The 21,567-nt window shown below is 38.2% G+C and overlaps 1 protein-coding gene across 4 annotated transcripts in view; it reads left to right on the top strand.

Moving 5' to 3' along the window:
* Positions 1–21,567, top strand: part of PTPN3 (protein tyrosine phosphatase non-receptor type 3) — a 170,570-nt gene that overhangs the window by 50,347 nt on the left and 98,656 nt on the right. The window lies entirely within an intron of this gene.

Genomic DNA, 21,567 nt, shown 5'->3' with positions numbered 1-21,567 from the left:
TGTGGCAATCAAACAGCATGATTCAGTGGAATATGAAGCTGGGTACATTCAGAATAGACCTAGTAATAAAGGTAATTCATCACTAGAATAACTTCCTGTTATTTGTGTTGAATTCTTGATTCTGAAAACATGACATAAATAATGTTTCTTCAAAAAATACAACATCCTCTTGGAGCAAAATTATTATAGAGGAGTTGTGATCTTTTTATATAGGAAACCAAGCTTACTCATAATGTGTTACCCATTTTCCTTAGATTGTGAAGGAGGACTCTGACCCTTTATTAAAAGGAGTTTTGATGGATAACATACTGTTCCAATAGCATCTGCTGAGATTAATTAATGAATTGAACTGCAGTGTTAACAAGTGAGCCTCTACAATCTGATGTACTGGGGTCTAAAGTTAGCTCTGTCATCAGGTACTCTCAAGAGCAAGCGATTTTGTTACTATTATCAGTTACAAACTCTGTTACTTGTTAACCGGAGTGTGCTATGTTTGACTGACTTGGAGTAGTGTCATGTTGTGTGCTAGGGTCATCTGTATTTGTTTTTTTTCTAACTACCCAGGAAGTAAATCTTTCTTGCTATAAGAGAACTGGTTTAAAATTTCTCTTTTGGGTGTCAAAGCAAGCAGCCAAAGACAAATACAAGCTGTGTTAAGCTTTTATGAAGACAATAAATCTGCATGTTGCTTAGTCTACCCAGTGCCCACCGCTGTAGCGCTTTTATCATCTCATTTACCAAAGGCAAAAGTAGCTTTTTTTTGTGTCCTCTGTTTTTCCCTCTGCCTCCCATCCCCCAAATATTTGTAAACAGAACACATTAACTTAAATGCCAAACTTGGTTTTATCCCCTCCACTACTTAAGTAAAATTACTTCTAAGCCCAAATATTAATAATTAATTAATAACATGCTTATCCTTACAACTTTCTCTACAGAAGTAGATTGTAGGCCAAATGGTACAGGAGCTCTGAAGACAGTGTTCCCGTAGGTGTCATCTCGGTTGTGTGGACGGTCGCGACATGGGGTCAGTCCTGTGCATGTCGATGGTCCTCAGCTGCCAGGTGCACACACCCAAAATTGTGTAATGGCCTTTCTTGGTTAAAGATGGCTCGCACGGTTCATTGAAGCTCGTTTGCTTTTCTTTCTGGCAGTGAGGAGAAAAACTGGCTTTACAACCATTTGCTGTACCTTATAAGGCAAAGTTGAACTCTTAACATGGGTAATAAAAAAACCAAAAAGCCTGTTTTACTGGATTGATTAGATGGCAGCTTCAAGGCAATCAGCGGCTGTGCCTCTTGCCAGCAGATAAGGTCGGACAGCGTGACAAGCCTGGCTTTATTAGTGTCCTTCCTTTCCATCTGTTGAGATCCCTTTTGGCTGTTGATGTGTGACAAGTAAACAAGGTGAAAGTTTCTCTTTCTTCAGTACTTTTAACTTTGATGTGCTGTCAGGTGACCTAAAGCAACATTGGATCAAATGAACGTTCAACTCCTGAGCCTGTTTTGTTGTCTAAAGAGCATAGTGGTTGTCCATCCCTACTCCAGTAATGTCTGACTCTTGGTTAATTTCAACGTATTTTAGATTAAAAAAAAAAATAAATTGAGATGTCTTAAAGACATTAAGCTGGGAATTATATAAAAAGGTTGGTGCCTGCCCTAAGGATAGGGCTTCAGTGTGAGGCTCAGCAAGTGTATATGTTGGTTTGCCCACAGGCTAATGAGCAAGCAGGTGCTTGACTTGGGTTCAACCACTACCTATGTTGCCTCACTCTACATCCTCTAAGTAATGGCTGGGCAAGGCAAGAGAGGGGACTGGCAGTACGGAAGCACGTGTGGGACTCGAAGGCTTGGGATTTGGGAGCAGAAGAGAGGAGGAGCTCAGGCTTGGAGAAGTGGCAGTCTAGCATCATAAGAGATGAGAGTAGTAGTACGTACATCTTCAGAGGCATCCTGACGTGCCTATGCGACTCAGTAAGACAGTGAACGGTGCCAGAGGTAGCCACCAAAAGGGATCACTGATGTGTTACCAAATTAATGATAAATAAATAACTTGAGCAGTTACATGTATTATAAACTGTAGTGACTTGAAATACATATTCTGCAGATGTTAACTTCTAATGTCTGTCAGTTCCTGCTGCATTGCTAGTGTTAAGACATGACAGTTGTCCAGTGTTGGATAATTTCTGCAACACAGAGATTTCAGTTTTCACTTCATGCTTAAACTATATTATAGGACAATGGGATACGTTAGGTTAGTATGTTGAAATTTGAGGAGGAAATTGTTGGTGTACTAAACTACCTGTTTAGTCCTTCTTTTATTTGGAGGGGGTTTGTGTTGTTTTGTTTGTTTGTGGTTTTTTGTAGGTTTTTTTGTTTGGTTTTGGGTTGCTTTGTTTGTTTTTAAATTAGATGCTTGGATATAAGGGAAAAAAAAGTCTTTACCTTGAGAACTATTAAACCCTGCAATACGTTGCCTAGAGAAGTGGTGGAGTCTTTCTTGCTGGATATATTCAAGGTTTGACCTGATGGGACCTTGGAAAATCTATTTTAAAGCCCTGCTTTCAAGAACAGTTAGACCAGGTGATCTCCAGAGATCCCTTCCAACCTAGATTTGTCTATGATCTAGGTCATATATAGCCATGTTTTTCTAAAATATTGGTGATGGCTGAATGAAAATAACATTAATCTTGTTAGAGTAATAATTTTTTATTCCATTGAAAAATAAATGTGGGAGGTAGGTCAGCCCACCAATGCAAATTTTTACCAACACAAAACGATACCCTTATTAAGGGAGTTGACACTGTTGCTCTATATTAGAGAAACCACTATAATACTGATACTCAGTTATTTTTATTTATATGACAGCAGTCTAAAATGAGGAAGGAGCTCTCAGTCAAGTTGCCTCCTATAGGATTTTGCTTGATGCACACCATGCTGCTAGAGTACTGTTTAAAAACCTAGTTTCAAATATAATCAGAAAGCATTTGACTAGTAGTACCAAATACCCTTTTTTTGGTTTATTATTGATTATATGTAAATGATGAATGCCTGAATGAAGAAGATTTTATGGCTTTGTGTGTGTATATATAGACACATAATATACATATTGATATATATTTGTTGCAGAACAAATTGAGCATGTTAAGACAAATTTATAAATAGTGGAGATATATATGTTTCAAGACACTTTGAGGTAGATAAATCCTGTTGGTTTTTTTTTTCTGTTTTGTTTCTTCCAAACTGACCAGCTGTAGTGGTTGGGCTTCCTGCAGCAAGTCTTCTTGGTCTTGTCCCAGCAGTTCATTTTAGAAATCATTCAAAAGTCAATGTGCTCTTTTGACATTCTTTGTAACACCATGCTAACTAGCCTTTCAAATTTTGCCAAGGAAATTCTGCTGTGCACTGGCTTAGGATATAATCCTAAGACATGTATTAGCATGGTGATGTCTGCATGTATAATACATGAAATGTGTACAATGCAGCAGAAAACCTAAAAATTTAGACCTGAATTTCAGAATTGAACTTAAGTATCTCTTACTGGAGATAACAAAGTCCTGTAAGCTACTTCATAGAAAAATATACTTAAATATTCAAAACCTTATGTGTTAACCTGTGTCTGACATACATGTAAAATTAAGCGTAGGGACTACTTGGCTAAGTTATAATTTGGGTTGAGTTTGTTTAGCAACTTTTGGATACTGTTTCAATCAAAATGTTTGGATACCTTGCAATCAAAGCTGAATACTTATATATGGATATACTTAATAAGCCCGTTTTATAATGACTCCTTCTCCCTTACCTCTGAATTTGGCTGCTGCTCTTAGGCTCTCCTTCCCCCCCCCAGCCCTCTTAATGGGAAACCTTGGCAATTGTCTTAGTAAAAGCATTTCAGCAGGGAAAAAACTGTTACAAGGTCAGCATTTCTCTTAAGTAAAAACTTTCTAATTTTTTACCTCCTGTGTTGTTGCTATTGATTTTATTTTTTTCTTTTATTGTTTGATATCTTTATTTTCCCTTGTGTTTAGATCAACCATATTTTTTTTTTTTTCCTCTGGCACCTTACCACTTTAGGACCTGTTCTTGAAGTGGGGAGCAAGGTGTTTCCATTGTGCTTGTCTGCAAGATGTTTAATATAGATGTTTCTTACTATTCCCTGACTCCTTAATTGCAGCCATCACAGACCATGTTCAAACAGATAGCACTGCTTCAGGCACTGGCGTGCTGTCATCTTTCTGTATTGATTGCTAGATTTATAATTAACTACTGTTTGCACAATTACAAATATAGTAATTTTGGTGATGGCTTCCTTTGGCGGGGCAGGAAGGAAAGGAGGGAAAAGGTCCTCAAATGGACTAGCCCTAAAATAAAGCAGTCGGTGGTTTTAAATGCCCACTACTGGCAATGAGTCCTTTTTTTCCAGGCAGGCAGCCCCCAGGATTCTCCTGGGGTTTTTTCTCAGCGATGAGACTGCAAACCTCCTGTGTTAGCACACCTCATGGGTGCTCTGGAAACACCATCTCTTGGCGTTGTTTGTGAACCTGCTTCTCATGCACTGGCGGGGAATTCTGGCCGTGTGGTTAACGAGTTGCTTGAACGTCCGCGTTCGGTTTTAGTGGCAGCAGCATGGCATGGTTTGACGGCGTGGGCAGGGGTGTGCTGGGGTTTGGGACCCTGGAGCTGCTCTCTTCAGGGAGTGGGAGGAGACCCAGCAAGGCTGGGAATTGCTTCCAAACTCAGTTTTAGAGCCTAGTTTGTGGTCCAGTTTTGGAAGTGTGCATGGCTGGAAACCAGAGGAAAGTGGCCATCTCAAACCTGTGGTTTGAGTTTTGGAGAAAGGTATGTTTTACACAGAAACAGACACAGGTTTTTTTTTTTGTTTGGTTTTGGGGTTGGTGTTTTTTTTGGGGGGGGCTGTTTTTTTTGGGGGGGGCTCTTAAATAATGCTTCAGATGATGTCTTAGTTGGCTGTAATAAACCAAAATTAATTTTTATCTTTTCTTCCTTTAATTTCCTTTATTTTGCCTTTCAGTATTATTCCAGAAGATACATGACTCCTTTGCTCATAAACATTTTTAATCCTTTCTTTACTGCATTTGTAATGAGAGTGGTATTTTAATACTAAATTTCTTAGACTTGGTAACAGTAAAGTTGATGAAGAGGGAACTGGAATAAACTTAGTAGTAGCTGGACTCATAAATTTAGGAAAAGGTGCTACAGCCTCATAAGGACTTAACTTCACCTGTTTTGATGTCCTGCTCTTTACCTTCCAAATGTTTGATTAATTAATCAAAACAGTTAATATTGTTTTTCTTATGGAGCAAATTACAGTATGATTCCTCTGATTTAACCTGCTCAAGCAAGAATGCACATAGTCCACACGTATCTACACTTTTCTTACAAGCTTACTATGCTACAGTGTACTAGTTTAATTTTGTATGTCTTTGACAATATTGCCAGTTTTTTTCCTTAATGTTTTAATATTGGTGATTGAATGTAAAGTCCTTGGAGGTAGGAGGAAAATAGTTTGCTAAACTGTTGTATACTGAAATATGGTTGGAGGCCTGGGGTGGAAGAAAGTAATTAGTATGGTCTGTGATGATGGTTGTGACGATGCTGCCGGACAGAGATGTCATCTTTGTTCTGAGGTTTTCATTTCCTTTTCTTTTCTTTCCTTCCTCTTCATCTTTCTGGCGATGGTAACAGAGTGGAGCTGAGGAATTGGTCTGGAAGCATTAAAAGTGAATGCTGACAAAATATTTTATACTTCAGCAGGTCAAACCTTTATCTGTTTGGAAAACAAGAAGTTAAGATCTGTATTTAAGTGTAGCAGTGCATGTCTGGCACAGAAGGTAAGGTGCATATGTGGTCAGTGTTAGTCAGCTGTCTGTACACTATGTATTTGAGTAATGGTGGATAAAAAGAGGACAAATTCAGCAGGAAGATAACGCCAAACAGTTGAATGAGATGCATCTGAATCCTTACCCAACTGTGCAGATAACTTTGAGATTGACTAGGACTAAAAAGCAGTGCTGTCAAGGAAACGTTTCAGGCTCAGCATGAAATCATACTATCTAATATTTATCAAGGGAAACCCACAAAAGATGCTGAAATTTCAAAGAGTATTTAAAAAAACCTAACAAATGCCAAAGCCCCAACAAAAAAACCCCACCCCAAACCTGTCTTGTATTTCAGAGTAATTGATGGTCTAAACCCTCACTTTTTTTTTTAATGGTGCTAGTAGGAATTTTGTACAAATGAGAACATCACCCATCCTAAATCCTCCCCCCCCCCCCCCAGCTCTGATCTAGCTCCTTAGGAACAAACTTTATTCATTATTTTAAAGGTACCAGATAAGTCCCCTCCACTATCATATCTAATTTCTTCTTCTTCCACTCTCTGCATTGCTGTCATACTCATTACTGTTTGCTTTGTTCCAACCTATCCCGTTATGCTTTTATTCATCCAGTACTTGTTTTCATGTCTGATCTTCTACTTATTCTACTTGAAACTCCTTATACTCTTCAGAGCCTGCACTAATCGTTGATTCAATTAGCCTTATCGATTCTGATTTATTTTTTCATTTGAACATCATCTGATATAATGATTTGGAAATTTATGGGAAGGGGAGCCCTTTCTTTGTGAACACAATAAGAATTAAACCAGGAGGCATTTCTTTTGTGGGTTGTTTTGTTTTGTTGTTTTTTTTTTTTGTTTTTCCTCAAGGTTTTGAACTGCTTCCCAGCCAGAGCTCCGCTATGAAGTTCTCTTAGACTTCCCTTTCAAGCATGCTGCTGAGCTTCTCTTTGGCTGCTTTGCATTTGCTGGCTCAGAGTAGGCAGCCAGCCTGTTGTTGCATTCAGTCCCCAACAAAACTGTTCTACTGCTTATTCTGTCTAGTCTTGCAAATTGCCTTTACTTTGAAAGGATTCCTGTTCTTGTCATATTGCTTCAAAAGGGGGACAGTACTACTGCATGAATTTACCCTGGTTGAGGGTTAGATACCTTGCTTACCAATTTTGGTGAAGTTTTGGCTAGATTTGGCAGTTAATTCCTGTTACCTGCTGAAGTTGAATCCCCACCCTGTTTTTGCAAGGGACAAACTTGTTTAGGTGAAATTCTAGGTTTTATTAATGGTAGGAAAGTGTATGTGGCATAGGCCAGAATTTGTACTTTGATTCCAAAGATCAGGTGGGGGTTGAGTGCATTCAGCATGTGTAAATATTGATGTCACATTCAGAAAGCTCTTGTGGGCAAGCAGACCACTTACCTGGTCATGACAAGGTACATTTTGCACGAGGAAAGCAATTAAGATTAAATAAGCTAAGCCAAGTATTTTTACACAGGTGTAATTTAGGGTAGGCAATCTGGAATAGGGGTCATTACCTTTGTTACTGATCACAACACAAGCTTAAATATTAGAAATCTATATAAAGGTTTAGCTAATAGCTTTCAAAATCAAGTTGTTAATCTCCTTTATTCAGTTAATGAGGTAAAATAAGCTTGACAACATTGTTTGAAGAATTGATTTCAAATTAATTTCTCCTTTAAAGCTGTCATGACAATCAGTTCTTTCCAGGGAAATGAGCTGTTTTGTTTATTGATTTGCTGTATTACTTGCTTTTGGTCAATTGACTAGTCTTAAGCAAAACCAGAAACACAGTATTGTGTTTTCAAGCAGTCCTTGTTTTGATGCCTTTCCTTTAAAATATAGTTTTGGTGTATTGCAGGGTTGTGAAAGAAACACTAAGGAAAGAAAGCATTAGCGGTTGTGGACTTCTGTCTTATTTCTCAGTCCAACTGTTCTGTGATCATAGCTCTGACCTGATAAGGTGCTGCAGTCAACTCCCTCTTTGCCTGTCCCAGCCTTCCCACTTTAAGTTGGAGGAATTTGCCTGTCAGGAGGCATTCCTCATTATCACTGCCATGCGAAAGCGCCTAATGGTGGGGTAACTGGGAGAGAGATACCGGATCTCAGCACTGTAAGCAAAGCTCTCCCTTTTTTGCTTGTTTCAGTATAAACCACCAATGCTGGCCTAGTGCCTGCATTCCTCTGTAATCGGTTGCCACAGCATGCTAAGATTGCTTTGCAGGAAGTAGATACATATTCTACCTGCCAGCCAGGAATACAAAAGCTGGAATAGGAAGGATTGGGGAACGTCAGATCTACTTGGCAAACTTTGGTTTGTGTGTGTTTAAAAACACCTGGCCTTGTCTCCTGTATTAAGTGATTTGAAATGTAAAAACTAAACTAGTCCCCAGGTTTAAGACTCTGAAAAATAGAAGCAGTTGCTATATAGTGGATAATAGAGATGCAATTTCAAACAAGGAGGTTGTTTAATTCTGTGAATTGTGAGGCTGGCTATGCATGGGAGCTTTAGCAAGCTTGTAAATATGACGTTCAAGAGACTTGCATTACTTCAGATAGCAACAGGAAGCTTTGTTATAAATGCTCATTTGTTGGATAGCTGTGTTAAAAATGAACAAAAACCACCTAAGTGGGCTTGAATTACTTGTGAAGGCACTATATGTTAGTAGGAGAGTTGAAGGGACAACAACCAACCCAAGAAAATGCCAAAAATCCTTAAAAGAAAACAAAAAACCAAACCCAAAGGAGTTGAGCAAGCAGCTCTTTAGCAAGTCACCTTTCCAAAAATCCCACTCTACCCTGTTCCATTTTACTTCCCCCAAACTCCAGTTGTGTCTTGCATGGTTCCTGCTCGCTGTGAATGCAAGCCATCTTCCCTTGGCCTTCTCGTGGGCATCCCCTTCACTGGCCTCAGGTTTCCAGGTTCCCAGTATGTTCCGCTTGATTTGGAGTTGGCTGCCAGCTGTCAGAACAGAGCCTGAGCCTGTCCACATCAGTTGTAGCCACTGGAACAGGCAGACTTATCTCTTTGCCAGCGCTGTGAATTAAAGCTCACATAACTGAGAAAAATAAGTGTATCATTTTGGTAGCTTCATGGCAGAGGATTTGGAAGGTGTTTGCCTAAAAGTTGGCCTAATATTCTCACCCACCCTGAGATGGTGGAAGGGTGCTCTGCCTGCCCGGGTCCAGGGAGGTGTTTCGTGCTGCCTGGGACCCGGCTAGCCAGCAGCTTGTGGCTAAGCTTGGCACCAGAACCACGTTGCATGCTGACCGAGCGGCTGCTTTTTGACTATTTTGGGGCTTAAGTGAATTAATTTGTTGAAAGGGAGGAGCTGACCAAAAGATCATTGCATTTGTGATGGAGGGAAGACACAGGAGCATCTATTTTAGATTAATGTTTTTCAGAATGGTTTCCTTGTGGCACGGTAAGCTGCGGTTAGGAGGTGCGTGTTAATGCTGTAGGGTGATGAAAAAATTGCCTAACAGGGATGTAAAGATGTAAACGTTTAGATTTTGCTGGTCTAAAGCATACACTGTTTAAATGCTCATGGAAAAACAGAAAACACAGATTGTTTGCAAGCTAGGACGTGTCCCGTCCTATGTTTACTCTATTTTTTTCTTCACTGTGTGTAGGAATTGCTTTCTTCTTTTAAAGTGAGGACACCCAAGCATGTGCAGGGATTGGAAAAATGGCTAGCCATTTTGGGTGGCAGTGTTGCTCTTTTTTTGTTTACCTAATCTCTTCATGCAGGAGAGGGACTTGTGCAAAAACTATGCGCAGTCAGTGCCACTGCAGGTCCTGGCAAACAGTTTGATCTTATTAGATAGCAGATAACAAATTGATGTGATCGTAGATGTTTTGAAGTCTCTGCAATAAACCAAAGGGGGAAGAAAAAAAAGGTGTGCTTTGGTAAGCTTAAGATATAAATTTGTCAGCCAGTCATAAAAAGGGAGGAAGATGAGATGAAGATAAAGAGGAAAGAATAGCAGAAAACCGTTCTTCCATGACAGTTGTTTACAAAGTGCAGATGTTTGCAGGCTGGCTTTTCTCAGTGTCTATTTGCTTTTTTTTCTTGAAGACTTACAAATCACCACATTTGTAAACTTTTTGGAGAAGTTCTCCCCCAGTTCCTTCACATGGCAAATAATCTTCATACATGACCCCCTTCGGTTTTGCTAATCTGAATATGTAACAGTTATGATCAAAGTATCAGGAGGTGTTTTAATTTCATCATGTTGTTTAGGTTCTGGCTCTGAGTTGCAAGACTTTTGCAACACATTTTCAAGTTCTTTCCTGTAGTTAGAGAGGTAGAACTTTGTGTAATTCCTTCAAACAAATCAGTTTTGTGAGACTTAAGGATCTTCTGAACTTGTGTTGTTTTGAACGGTCCTGGAGGATAAATTTAATACAACTATAGTGTCTAAAAGAAATTTTTTCTGTCCTTATAGCTTGAAGTTAGGTTGTTAGTTTTAAATTCCCTTCATAACATAACTTTTAATTTTCTGACTGCTATTGTGTGCCTCCTTTTTTTTAAAGGAAGAATTGCTGTGGTTAAGTTATTCTACCATTTTATCTTTTTCAATAGTATTCTGTGGTGAACTGCATGATTTCCAGTGCTTTGTTCCAGATCCCTTTGGGGACCTTTTGTGGCCGTAAGCTTTATAGCGGAAGTCCTCTGTCATGCTTGAGAGAATATATTTTAAAAGCTCATGGCAGAACATGGATTATAAAATAGATGAAGCATGAATGTATAGAAAACAGTTCCATCATGTTTGAAAATTTAAGGTCTGAAAGAAAAGTCTGGGTGCAGAAAGATAACTCATCTAAAGAGTGTTTTGTGTTCACTAACACAATTTACAAGATAGGCTTTCTTCTGACATCTGGATGTTTCTCCAACAGGAAAGTTTTCTTGCATAAAATATGGACTGGGTTTTTTTTCTGCCAGCGATGAAACTTTTTCTTCCAAGTTTGAATGGCGCACAGTCCTATGTTGTGTTGAGAAGCAGACTGATTAACAACCATCAATGGAAAACACTGGGTGACAGTGCAAAACTTTAATTTGGCTTTGTCTTGTATGGGATCAAGAGTTCTGATCAAAATCTAGCATATAATTAAAAATTGCTTAAGAACCTGTTTGAGTTTGTCACCTGAGTACTATTTGCAGCAAAAAACTTTTGTCATTGGTCTTGGTAGCTGTTGCTTGCCTGCTGCTGAGGTTTGTGAAAGCAATAAAAACTGTTTTAGCTAATGTGTGGGCAGTATTAGAAATCTTTAACAGTAATGATGGGCAAATATGCAGTTTTTGTTTTGATGTAGGGAGACCTGATGTTGCATGTGTGTAAGCTTGTGAAGGCATCACTACTAATGGCTTTATTTTATATCTGAATACTTCAAATAAACCTCAGGCAGCTGGAGATCCCAGCACTTCCAAACTTTTCACAATTTCATTGATTAAAAGTCTAGGTGAGGAGACTTTAATTGAAAATACAAAATTATTCTAAGGTGGCAACTTCACTAGTGCAGGCTTTGCATAGTGCTGTATGATGTTCTGAATTCGCTCCTCTTGCTCTTTATTTTCTATTTGCTTTTCATCCCCTTTTCAAGTGGCAGGTAGATTTCACAGTCTTGATCCACTACTCAACTGTGCCCACAACAAGAAAGAAACCTCAGTCATCTGTAAATTCAGGCTATTTCTCAGGTTTTGCAAAAATGCATCAGTAAAATTCGTGTGGAATATCCGTTTTCTTTAAAAGTGGAGTTAGCTTTCTGTGGCATTAATACTGTCACGGCCATGATTAAGGTGTTTGTTCTCCTTCTCTTCCCCCCTTGGCAATGGAAATCAGTCATCACTGCCAGTAGCATCTGAGATGGTGGATTTAAGCTCCCTTTGGTTCTTTCGTAGAAAGTCTCTTCAGTCATGCTATGGAAGTAGATAGCATTGTAACAACATGTTCTTAAGTTTTTTTATTCATGATCCAGTTATCTACAGCATGCTGCCTGCTTTTTCCAAGTTTTTAAAAATTATGCTTTGGCAATTACTTCAGTCATGATCCTTGTTCAATTTGGAGAGGAGGAAAGTGACCTGTTCACAAAATGCTGTTAGTGACAACATCAGAAATAGAATATGGACACTTAGATTCACAGCCTTGTGTTGAGTCTATACTCTGTTCTGTCTCTATTCTGTTCTGCCTATGAACTGCTTCTTTACTGCTCTAAAAAACATCTTAAACTTCTTTTACTCTAAAGAAAGAGGATGAAATGCGAGGTACGATAACATCAGTCTTGTTGAAAAGAATGAAATGTTTGGTAACTGTAGCTTTGACATAAAAAATGTAATGTGTTAATCAGAGGCAAATATTGTGGAAGGAGATCTTTTATTGGACTGGCTAATATATAGAAAAAAATTACTTTGGACATGCTGTTGAGATAAGAGGAGAGGCTTGTTTTTGAAAGCTTTTTTTTTGAACACACCTGTAGGAGTTGACTCATAAGAGGTATTATTGCCTGCATACTGTGATTTTTTTATTATTTTATTTATAGGCCATCATGCTGCATCAGCAAATGAAACGTCGTTTCAGTGTAGATCAGTAGTCGTTTAACTTGCAGATAGTAACTTTGAACTGTTGTCCTCTGTCAGAAAACAGCATGTCTCAGGTGGGGAACATGATATGGTGACTTGATGCTTTTCTGACATTCTCAGCAAAGTTTTGTCACTGTGGTTTCTCAAAAGTGAAATTTCTATTTATTTATTTTACACTAGAGGAGGTAGAGATTAGTATTGCCCTGCAAGCCTAGTGGATAGTGTGTCATCTGTGTGGATAGTCACTGGTTTACTTTAAGTTTTTTTTCTGTGTTTAAGATCAGTAGAATTAGCACAGGTAGTTTCTAGACTGTTTGACTAGTATAATGCTATGGATATAGTAAATCAGTAGAATTTCCCCTTTAAAAGTATGGTTTGGATATATCTGTTTTAATCCTTATAGAGAGCTTTTGGTTATTTGTTTTTCTGCATCCCTTCCTGAATCTGTAATGCAGATGATTTAAAATTCTGTTCAATTATCAGAACTTTACTTGGCAGTAAAATTGACATGATGGTTCTCATCTGTCATACAATAGTTTCATGAAATACAGTTTATTGCCTGCTAATGGAATGTGAGGTCTTTTTGTATTTAAATTTTGTTATGGTAATTAACTCGATACCTGAGGTTTCAGAATATTTTAGTAGCTTGTCTTTGTAAAATTCAGTGGTGAATGCATACTTACTTGGTTTTGAAAATTTGAAGGCATAAATTATTTATTATATATAAACTAATGGCATTATTTGCTTACCCAAATACTGCAGGTGTGGACACAGCTTCGTATTTGATTATTTGATTTTACAACATGGCAGTTAGTTTTAAAGAAAATTGCCTTCGTATACATCAGCCTATCCTGAACTATTTATGGGAAATGTTGGTAGTTGGGTACTGCAATGCTCAGCTTCCCCTTTGACTTGGCTTTTCATGTTCTTCCACTCTTCAGTGTTCTTAACATAAGACACTATCAAGCTGAGGAAGGTGAACTTTGACTTTCAATCTGCAGTTTCTAAATTGAGTTCCCTCATTGTTGTTTGTAGCCCCCAAAAGGCATTATTTAGGATATAAATTAGCGCTAGCTGTTGCATTTTTTTGGTGAGATGGTTTTCTATTGTGCCGTGGTGTGGTTTAAAGCTGAGGCAGGCGATAGAGGAAGCTGTAGAGTTCCTGAATTCTTCGATTGGCACAGTGCAGGAAATGGAGCAATGAGCTGTTACTGCCCTGAACATGCTGGCTTAAGGTGTTTATTTTATAAATGGGTTTATAAAAATAAACATCATAAAGATCTCTTACATGAGCAATAAAAACTACTGAAAATGAGAAAGCATTACAAGTGTGTTTTGTTCTCATCTGTATTTTATAGTACTTGAACAGTGTAGGGAGCAGGTCTCTGCTATTACTTCAGTTGCTTTTTCCTCCCATTTGTTTTTCTTCTCTCACTCATTCTGCATGCAGTAGATGGTATCTCTGTACTAGTGCTAATCCAGTATCTAAGGTCTAACAGTAATGCTTCATGCTGTGTAAGATGACACATTGGATCCTGCCATTACTTAGGTGCACGGTTTAATTCTATGTACGTAAAGTAGCATCAGTGAAGTTGGCATGACCAGATTCACACCCTTGAAGTTTGAAGGGTCATTCATACAATCTGGTTTGATCCTTTGCAAATGCAACCAGAGTATTTTCCTCAGAAGTTGGATTAAAGGATGTTAAGAACCCAAGTACTGAAATCGAAGATCAGTATTGTTTTTCTACCAGTAAACTCTTCTAGAATTTAATTACCTCTAGGTTATCTGATTTCAAGATTAAGTTTTCAGATAACCAGTCTTGCTGTTGAATGTGTTGCTGAGAGGCTGAGATGATTCTTTTTTTCCCCACATGCAAAGACTCTGACTATGTAAAGAATCATTATTTTTGCCAAATAATCTTTATTAACCTGTAATAGGATCCTGTCCTGCTTTATTGCTAGCCAGTCTGTGTCCTCTTCGGTCTTAACAGCAAGAATTGTTGGTATGCAAACCTTTTGAAAAAAGGGGAGGGGGAAGAGGAAGAAGAAACTGAGAAAAGTTGAAGTAGAGCCTTTGTCTCTAAAACTTGTCTCGGAATGAATATATATTTATATAAAATATATGTACAGAACAAATATTTGACATGACTTTTTCTTTTTTTCAAGGATAATTCATTTACTTAGTGTTGTTATTCTGTCGTTTTAAGTGCAGGTCTGTTTTCTGTAACTTAACCAATATTAATGTATAGTAACGGTCTGAAGAGAGTAAAGCCTTTTCTGTTACATCTATACAGTATTTTGAGAGTTCTGAGTCTGCCATCAAGGCCCTCTCTGCCACGTTCTGGGAGACTGGATGGTCCCCAACAGAAGTGTTGTCCCCAGTCCAGCTGCATGAGTGTATGTATGTACCAGGCAGCAGGATTGAATTGAGTGGGTGGCTTACTGTGCTGCATGGTTTATCTGCACCAGGTATTTGCAGCTTCTCACAGTGCTTGCATTACCTTCAGTGTGTTATTGGCTTAGTGGGATCTTTGGGACATGTCAATCAAGATAAAGTGTAATGCTAGAACTAAAACTCCGGCTTATTTCTTCTCCTGCCCACCTCCTCCAGTCCATCTTTGACGTTCATGTGTGTTCTTGCTGAATCCAGAGTTCAAAATACCTGGATTTCTCTTGAAAACACTTCACAATATGAGTTTACTAGAGATATATTATAATGGAAAGCTAAATGAAGTGCAGGGAAGGCTTGCAAAGCACTTAACTCAATCTTATGCGCTAATTAAGCACCTAACCTCTTGTAGTGGTGTGGGGATTTTTTAAATCTATTCAACTGCATATATTGGATTTTCTTCTTAGAGGCACTGACTACTGAGAATTAGGTAGGTTCCTGATTTCTAGACATAGGAACAATCGTTTGTCCACTTACTGGCTTTTAAAAGTAAAATAAAAAGTTAGGTTCCAATTTTGTGGAGGTTAGCAAAGGAAAGAGTATTCAAAATTACTTGTGGCTTGGTTTTTGGTTTTAAATTGAAGCATTTCTCCTCCTAACTACCTTCGTTGAAACTAAAATGCTTTCAAGTACATTCTAAATAAGCAAATAGAGATATCATCGTATATACGGTGTACCCTGAAGGTTTATTTGTGGATAAAGAACTGTCAGATGAAGAAGAGGTATCATTATATTTTGCTATGGAAGAGCTTTTTTCTTTACTCTGTTCTATACTAGTTCTCCATAAATATTGGGCTGGCAATATGTACAAGAATATATGCTAATACAGGTATTTTCATACCTATTTAAGGTATAACTTTAAAACGCCTATGCTTATAATTTTTTTTTTTCCTTAATGGACTCATTTTCTGTAAAGAATCTCTGCCTGTAAGATCTGTTTTTCTGGAAAACTTAACATGATAACTAGAATGACTGAAACCTTTTTCATGCAATTTTTGATAAACATCTCAGAATACTTTGCTAGAGCTAGTCATTATTTATATGACAGGTAAATAATGTTACTGTGCTGGAATATATCACAGATGTTAGCCAGTGGAAGCAAATATAAGAAAACTGCATCTTTAATTTTTTTGAAGTTGATTTTAATTTGGGGCTGAAGAGCTACTATTATAATGATATTGCTGTCTGTCTTAAGAGTAAAGGTTGGAAAACTTGCAGTACTGCTTTGGAGGTTGCGTGTGTGTCTACAAGCACACAAACTTTCAGCATGGATGTTAACATTTATTCTGCTTCTAAGTAACAAGATGCTGTAAGAGGTCTTTTATTCTTTGTATCTCAATTTGGAGGTATTTTTATACCGTAAGCTGTAAGGCTTTCATGCTTGTTCTATGTTTATATTTTAATTGATTTTTTCAAGTGATATGAAGTTTCATCATGTTGCGATACTTCTGGCTTCCAGTTTACTTTCTATATAATTTATGATCAATGTGTCAAGAAAAGTTTGTGGGAAATAACTACAGATACGGAGCAAGTGATAACCTGGACACATTGCTCAAAATGAAGTTTATCTTTTACTTTGGTTGTTGCTTTAGTAATGCCCTGTAATTTGTATAGAAACTTGCAGATATTGTATTGTGGTTAAATACCTCATGGGATTTTCCTGTGAAATATTAGAGTGGAATTTTATATTAATGGGAACATATCTAGTTTCTCATTGGGAATGTAGAATAGATGAAGCATTTCCTCCACAGAAGGTGAAAACAGAAGCTGGTTTTCATAGGTGTTGAGTTAAACTTCAGACTTATATTTGGAAAATCTGGCTGGATAATTTAACGCTCACTAAGATGCATTGATGATAGACATGGCTTTGAGGTGTGTAAATAATTCTTAACTACATGGGAATAATGATCAGAATATAGATTACTACAAAAATTTCAGGTTCACTAGGGTTGGTTTTTCTGATGATAATTTGGGAGATTATTTTAACCAGCAAATAGGGAGAGCTACTACATGCTGAAGAGCATTTGTGTTGGTCATCTTAGGGCTATACATTGATACAAAGACACTTTTAATTTGTTATACTTCTTTATATTCCTACTTACTTTATTTCATATCTTTTAAATTAAAGCAACAGGTAACCCTAAAATGTAACTGTTATTGAAAGGACATACAAGACTTGGCCATGTCTTTAGTACTACAGCTTCTTCCTTCCTTGTCGGGGTGGTTACTCAGACAATGAAAGTGCGTTAGAAGCACTATCCTTTTAAAAATGACATTCCCACAGATTCTGCATTATTTACGATTTTCAAGAGTCCGACATGGAACTATATATTTTCAGTCATGACTATAAAGAAACTCTGAGAACTCTAAGAGTGCAGTCTTAGTCCCCTTCTAGAAAAAACATGCATGCACCCACTTGCAGGAGTAGAAATAACCCCATTTACCCAATGAAATGGTGATAATGAATTATTTTTTTTTTCCAAAACTATTACGTTATATACAGTGTGATTATATATAGAAGGTCCTCAGTATATACTCAGCAAATCTACACTTGATTTAATTCCTTGGTAACAAACACATTAATGGTAGCTATACTGAGAATCAGGTCATAAGTTTCTTCACCAACAATTCTTAAGTGAGTTGGAAAGCAATTACATGCTGATTTGGAAAAAGTCTTTTTAAAAGTCAGTCTTCAATACAAAAGATGAGGAAAACATGTTATTTTTGTTCCGCTTGACTGCAGTGTTATTGTAGAAGAAGGCATGCATAACCAAACTTGTCCAGAAATGTGTTTAATGTACTTGGAAAACATTAACTTCTTTCTGTAGCTGTATTTGTTGCTCCTGTAAGCCTGTTGCATGGTTTGATTATGGGATAGAATTTCATGTGTTTGTTTTATACCTCAGGGTGAAAATAACTGTGTCTTGCGGGTGGTTTTGTTTGTTTTTTAATTAAAATATAACTCTCAACTTTCTGGATTGAAGATGTTTGTTTTAGGGAAAGGGCAATAATTATTAAACTATTCACTTGTTGATAACGTTCAAATTTGTCTTACGGTTTTTTGTTGCTTTGTTTTGTGAATTAGCCTCCCGCTCGAGGCTACAAAGCGGGAGCTGGGATTGGCATGTAATGGCTGGTCCTGGTTGCTGGAGGCTGGTCGCCGGTGTTTAGAGCCGGCATCGGGGTCTTGCCTGAGATCTCGGTGACCCTCTGCCTATCCCAAAAGCAGTTGCCATTGCAGGTTGCTTCACGTGCTTCCACGTACCCCTTTATATTGCACTGAGGTTGATCAGCCATTTTGGTAATCTGGACCTATTTAAAATACAGATTTAAACGCAGGTCATATATGGAAGAATAGTAGTAGAGCAGGCGCTAATAATGCAGCTGCTCACCTCTCTTCTTTTCTCCTTCCCCTGCCCTTTAGACTAGGGATTTGCAGTGTTGTTTCCTCACAGAGTTACTGAGCGTACGGCACGTTAAGCTGGGACACGCAAAATGGCGTAGGCCTGCGGCGTGACACCCGTAAACCAGCTCCTTCAGCAGCTTGCCGTGCGTTGGCAGAGTAATGTTGAAGGCCACGTAGGTGGGAAGTAGAGAGTCTGGCTTTCTCTGCTCGGGTCTCCCAGCTGGTGGCAGTTCCCTGGGGCTTGATGAGGCCGTTTGAGCTCCAGTTGACTAATGGCTGTGGTGTCCAAACACTCAGCCGTTTATCCCGGCCTTGGCACAGTTTCCATGGTCGGCTGGCTCCGTCAAGGACAGCTTCAGCTGGGGCGCTTTGCGTGCTGTAAACACAAACCGTGAATTCCGGCTGTGTTACTGGTTTGATTTTACATAAAATTGCAGAAATCAAGGAATTTCAAGTTTTCATTTGTGAACCCAATGCAAATTGGTCATACTAGCAGGTTTGAATTTCTTGTGATGGATTTCCAAATTACTGTTTCCGTTGGGGCATCCAGCATATAACCTGAAGATATTAAAATAAATGTAACTGTGAAGAACTAGCATAAAAAACAACCGTAACTTTAATCTAAAACTGAGCACCTCTCTGATTTTATAAGGAACAGCAGTATGTAAGTACGTGTTACTGTTAGTTGTTGGATATCTTCTATGGAGGCTAGGAGACAGACTCTTAGCAGGTTTATGGGATAGAAAAGAGCTGAAGGACATGTGGAAGTTCAGCAATAACGATGCATATTGTACGATCTCTTTGACAGCATCCACATTTCTTGCTATTTTGGGAAAAACTTCAAAATGGAATTTCATCATTGTCACAGACAGCTTTAGAGTGACATTCCTGTCATCTCTTGTGTCTAGTTGACAGCATTCAATGGAGACCTGGGCTTGGGTTTAGAGAGTATAATATGGTTTATCGGGGTCAATGGTTGAATTTCATGTAGAAATTGGTACATAAGAGGAGAAGAAATGTTAGGGGTTTAAGTTATGAAAAACATAGGCAACCATAACCTGAAAATTAAACTTAGCCTACTAAATCTACCTCAAGTATGGGCTGGGTTATCCCGGTGATATGCTAGGCTTTCTACAGAGAGAGATCTTGGTATGAAATGGACCTGTAATTGTTTGTGCTGCTATGCACAGTCAGTTAAGTAGAAATCATTGATTTGTTTATTCAGGTTTATTTTTTCACAGTTATAAAAGAGTTTGGGTTTGGGTTTTTTTTGTGGTTTTTTTTTTTTTGTGGATAGCAAACATATATATAGATATATAGATATATAAATGTTATTGGTGCTATTTTATCATCTTCTATATTTGAAGCTTGAACAAGTGAGTAGCAAGACAGAGCTATATTGTAACACTTGAAAAAATAATGCTCTTCTGGAGGGTGATTAGGATTAGATATCAAAATTTCCACAGAGTCTCCAAGCATGGCTTATCCTGTAGCGTGCTCTGCACTTGGAGTGCAGGGGCTGAGCGTGATTTTCTTGCTTTCTCCTGGCAGATCAGGAGCTGAGTGCTGGAGACTCCTGTGATTCTCTCTGCTGCAGCCTGGCTAAGGTGGAAGTGAAGTAGAACAATACTTGGAAAAAGGGAATGGTGGAAGTGTAAGATAGGAAGCATTGGGGGTCGCAAGTGAGAAAGGTTGGGGAGTGTGAGCAGAAGGGTCAAACAGCGTTTTCCTAACAGTGGAGAAATCTCTAAGCTCCAGGAGCGTGAGGTGTCACAGCGCAGACTGAGGCTCAAAGACTGGGCTGACGAAGGTTAGCACCTGGCTACTAAAGCCCTTCTTTCTCATTTAGTGGCTGGCCCAAAGTGAAGAGTAACTTTCTGCTTTTACCCATCAGTGGACTAGTGGGTAGAGAGCTTTTTCTGCAAGTGAAAAGTTTCTTTTTTGACCTCTCAGGGTGGAAAGGGGAGAAAAGACTTTGCAATATAATTCATGTAGTCACCTGGCTTTTTGGTAAAAGATGAACACAGTGCTGAATAAATAGTTTAAAACTTAGCTGCTAGAAAATTAAAGAATGTGAGATTGAAGGCTTTGTACACAGTCGTAATCTGTCTTCACCTTTTGGTTTGTCCTTGATAATTAGATAACTGCATGTTTTATTTAGCAACAACCATTCCTGAATAAGAAAGCCCATTTTCGGTAATAAAAAAAAAGAAAATTAACATACTGTGATTAGCTGCAGACTGTATATCAAGAACAATTTCAAAGCAGTAGGGCTGTATAGTGGTTTATATGGAAATACTGTTCAGAATTCACCTAAAGATCACCTCTTCCTTTTTTTTCCCCTCTTTTATAAACAAAAGAAAACTAAAAGCCAAAGCAAACAAACCCCTAAACCCACACCTTTGGGAAAGAATAGGAAAATACTGCTGATCTCCTAGGAAAAAATGCAATGTGCTGGTGAAATAAATGAGTACTTGGCAAGTTACAGTTTTGGTTTTAGAAAATATAAAATAGCAAACTATCAACTGGCTGACAAAAAAAAAGAAAAAGAGAGTACTTGTTGAATGCTTTTGTGTGTCTGACTTCTTAGTTTTCTGTGAGAAGGGAATTGTTATAGCTGCTTCTAAGTCTAGATTACGCATTGTTACATGAGGATGGATCACTGCACTGCTTTGTTGCCTTTGGTGCTATATACAATTTTGCATCTCATGGCTCTTTGTGCACTTCACATTTGCTTTTTGTAGTGATGTGTGAGTAGATATGATGTTTCAGAACTTTAAGTGATTTTATTCTGAATTGTTCAGTTTCTTTAGCTGCTTAAAAGAAAAGCCAGCCTGTGTTTTATGGCAGATACACAAATAAGGGGAGATTGCAAAACAGTCCTGACGTTGGTCCTGTCTAGCTTGGCCAGCAGTCTAGGAAACACTCATATTATGCAAGTCTCTTTGTAGCTAGCCTTTAAGTGAGGTATGATTTGGTAATTGGTATGGTAATTAACCTGGAAAACTATCCTCTGCTTCGCTTGCCAACTGGCTTTATGTGCTGTGATGTTAATTGGTAAACTGATCCAATGAAGAGAGGCTTGCAATGTTTACAGGCTTGACTGTATTTAATTAATCTCTTTTTTTCAATGAATGGCTTTTTTCTGTTTGGTGGGGGTTTTCTTGTTTTCATTTTAAACTGCTTTTCACTGTTTTGGTGTTCATGAAGATTTTTCCAAAAAAAGAAAGAAAAAAAAAAAAAACCAACTCCAAGAAAAGGGTG

This window comes from Buteo buteo, chromosome 3, assembly GCF_964188355.1.
Source record: "Buteo buteo chromosome 3, bButBut1.hap1.1, whole genome shotgun sequence".
Lineage (NCBI taxonomy): Eukaryota > Metazoa > Chordata > Aves > Accipitriformes > Accipitridae > Buteo > Buteo buteo.
The sequence above is the reverse complement of the archived record's forward strand: the minus strand, read 5'-3'. Positions and strand labels throughout refer to the sequence as shown.